The sequence below is a fragment of the Pteropus medius genome, unplaced genomic scaffold, assembly GCF_902729225.1.
Source record: "Pteropus medius unplaced genomic scaffold, Ma_sr-lr_union100, whole genome shotgun sequence".
Lineage (NCBI taxonomy): Eukaryota > Metazoa > Chordata > Mammalia > Chiroptera > Pteropodidae > Pteropus > Pteropus medius.
This window is the reverse complement of record NW_024352784.1, coordinates 889,623-893,462: the sequence shown is the minus strand read 5'-3', so window position 1 is coordinate 893,462 and position 3,840 is coordinate 889,623. Positions and strand designations below refer to the sequence as shown.

The 3,840-nt window shown below is 38.7% G+C and overlaps 1 pseudogene; it reads left to right on the top strand.

Annotated features, from left to right (window-relative positions):
- Window positions 1–1,694: 1,694 nt before the first annotated feature.
- On the top strand, window positions 1,695–2,644 carry LOC120590473 (olfactory receptor 52B2-like; annotated as a pseudogene).
- The last annotated feature ends 1,196 nt before the right edge of the window (window positions 2,645–3,840 follow it).

Here is a 3,840-nt window from a genome sequence, read left to right as displayed (position 1 = left end):
TTCTGCAAAAGGATTTCAAGATCACTTCTTTCACACAATGACAAATATTAACATAAAAATAATGTCAGGCCCAGGAAACCAGGCATTTTTCTAGACCCTGAATATTCAGAGGTAAATAGTTTATTCACTTGAAGACATACCTACTGAGGTCAATAGACTTGTAAAATGAAATTCAATACAGAAAGAGAATCACAGGAAATCCAAAGGCAGTTCACAACCTCAGGAATTCAGTGGGTGAAATTCATAACTGGCCCCTGTACCCAGGCAAGGAGGGATCTAAGAAAAAAGCAGGCCATTCCAGGTTGGTAGGTGGTAGATTTCAAGAGCAAGGGAACTTACATACAAGACTTGTCTTGGGTGGTCACAAGACAAGTAGATCCCCACACTTCCCTGCCATCATCTTAAAAGTTTATATAAAAGCTGCAACCAGGTTCAAGCACACATACCATCTAGATAGTATCGACAATACAATGTTCCCTTAAGGCTGTGTCCTTGAAAATGAATCCATTTATGGAAATGATGGGCAGAATGTACATTCCAAGGAAAGAGAAGCTGTACCTGGATTGCCCCGGGTACAATTTGCAGGTCAACCAACAGTCACATCCTCTTGACCTCTTCCAACAAAGGCGTCCACCTGGAGATTAGAGAAGGTCTTGAAAAATAGATTAACTTAACGGATGTTGAAGATGAATAAGTGTTAGGGAAAGATACAGAAAAGACATGCCAAGAGATCAGCACGTGCAAAGCTTAGAGGTGTAAGAGGATATAATGTGTCCTGGGAAAATGTGTGTCACTTAGTAGACTCAGGTACCTTTAGTGAAATGCTAAGAAATGAAACCGTTGAAGGGGACAGGCAATTGACCATTCATTCATGCATGTATACATTCAGTCATTCAATACAGATCATCGAATACCTGTTAGAAACAAGGCTCTGTGCTAGATAGCAGAACATAATAAAGAACAAAATAGATACAATGCCTCTCCTCATGTAGTGTTCAATCTGTTGAAAAAAAGACATGCATTAATCAAATAATCAAGATTATATGTGTAAAAATAATCACTACCTTTAATAATTGTTATGAAAATCTATAGAGCATCAAGAAAATAAATAACAAAAGTATCTGGTCAGGCCTGGGTATATAGAAAAAGATTCTTTAAGGGAGATATTTGAAAGACAAAGTTAATTTTAACTAAAAGCTAATAAAATTGATACTGTGTATTGAGCTCTTGCTATATGTCAATTATAGCACCATGTCCTTTACAAACATCAAATTTAGTCCCAATGAGGTAGGTTTTCTTATTGTTTCCATATTATAATAGAAAAATGACACACAGAAAGTTTATCTAAATTGTTCAGCTGTTAAGTGGAGAATTTTCTAACTTACATAGTTTGACTCCTGACCCCTACTTCTAAAAACATAGTGCTGGATTTTCCTTGGAAGCATCTTTTAAAAATTCTTCAATCCCACAATGAATCTTTGAAATCTTTCTCTTCAAAGCAGATTACTGCACACATTTGAGTCCATAATTAGCACTCTGAGTAGGTGGGAACTTAATGAAGTGAGATTTTTACATAGCAGATCTGAGCCCACTGAGAATTAATAAATATATACTAGTTGGTCATGACAGGCTAGCTCTTTAACTTTCTTTCTCCTTACAGATAAGTGATGAAAGCTTCATACCATAATTCAGGCATGTCTGCTCTCAACTATTCTACTGTCAATTATGATATGTTTGTCCTTATCGACATCCCTGGCCTGAAGGAGCTGCGCATGTGGATCTCCATTCCCTTCTACCTGATGTACCTGCTAGCTGTGTCAGGAAATGGTATCCTGATCTGTGTAGTGGTAGTGGAGCACAGTCTGCATATACCCATGTACTTCTTCCTCTCCTTGCTAGCTTTTTGGGATCTAATTCTATTATATCCACAGTACCCAAAGCCTTGAGCACCTTCTGGTTGGATGACGTAGACATCTCCTTTGGTGGTTGTGTAACCCTGCTCTTCTTTATGCATTTTGCCTTTGTAGTAGAGTCAGGCATTCTCTTGGCAATGGCTTTTGACCATTATGTAGCCATCTGCTTCTCACTGAGGTATACCACCATTCTTAGCCATGGCGTCACTGGCAAAATAAGCGGTGTTGTAGTGCTCAGGAGTTTTGCAACTGTTTTCCCCATTGTCTTCCCTGTAAAACGACTGCCCTTCTGTCAGACAAACATCAATGCCCACACATTCTGTGAACACATGGGGTTGGCAAAGCCGGCTTGTGCTGATATCACCATCAGTATTTGGTATGGAATCTCTGTGCCATTACTCAGTATTATGCTAGATATGGTGACAATAGCCATCTCCTACAGGCTCATTCTAAGGGCAGTCTCAGGCTTCCGTTCCAGGATGTTCGAATGAAAGTACACAGCACCTGTGGTTTTCATGTCTGTGTCAACCTCATGTTCTACCTTCCAGGGTTTTTCACCATTATTGCTCAGCGCTTCAGCCAAAAAATCCCCAACCATGTCCACATCCTGCTGGCCAACCTCTATGTTCTTGTCCCCCGCAACGATGAACCAAAATATCTATGGAGTAAAGACCAAACACATTTGTGAACGAGTGGCCCTTGTGTTTTCTTCAAAAGGGAAGTGTTGCTGAGGTTGACTGGATCCCATTGTGGTTTCTTATAGGTGAGAAGGAAGGATCCTATTAAAAAAGAAGAGAGACAGTTGTCATTTAGAATAGGCTCTACTTGCTACGAAATTAATCTTTTTTCATTAAATAGGGATGATCCAAATTGTATGAGTCCCTTATCTCAAATGTAAATAAGTTCTTTAAAATTTGTGCATTCATAGACATACAAAATGCTATTTTGCATGTCCATAGGGTTCTTCAATATTTAATGAAAACATAACATCTCTATTTTAAAACATATGAAAAAACTTTTCATTTATCTACTATTTAAATTTTAGATCTCTATGTGTCCTCCTAATAGCTATTATGAATACAAATAAGAGAGAGCAAACACCAACATTGTATAAAAATAGGGGAAACAACAGAGGCTTCCTCTTCTGGCTCATCTTATTCACAAAAGACTTTATCCATCTTGTAATACAAGAGGGAATACCTGATGATACCCAATAGCACCATCCACACAAATGAAATTTACTGCTGTAAGTACAAGATTTGGGAGAATTTTTTTAAAAGACAAGCTAATTAAGAAAAATGTTTAGATATATAAGCTTCCTTGGATGCTGGGTGTCCTGTGCAACCCTCCTAATTTGTGGTCGAGCAACCTCCTTTTTAAACTCCGTAACTTCTATTTCACAGGGTTGTTGTATGAGGATCCAATGAGAAAGTGGTTGCTAAAGCACTTTAGAAATTATAAAATTCTGTACAAATGTGTTGTGTCACCGTCATTAATGTCATTATGTTCCCTGGTATGAGCTTTCACCCTCTTTACAGGGAAAGGTTAAAAACAAAAAGAAGGCCTTGTCCTTCGTCTGTGGCAAATTACTTTTACCCCGCTCCTTTTCTTTTTCTACCAGGGTTCATGTAACTACAGTGAAGTAGCTTTCCGTAGCTTTTCCCTAACAGATGTGCACCTGCTTTCGAGGCTGATAACAGACAGACTATTTATGTGCAGGGGCTCCATCTGTACTGCCCATATTCCAGGCAGTGTGAGCCAGTCTTGTGCTTGCCCATCCTTTGAAAGCTCCTATGGGAATTTTAAAGGAAATTTTTCATTGCTCCATAACCATAAAACTTATGCCTTCTCAGCTGTCTGCTCAGGTTTCTGGCATATTGCGCAGTGTAGAGAGGATATTTTTGTGTTTTTCCTAAGTTGGGCTTTC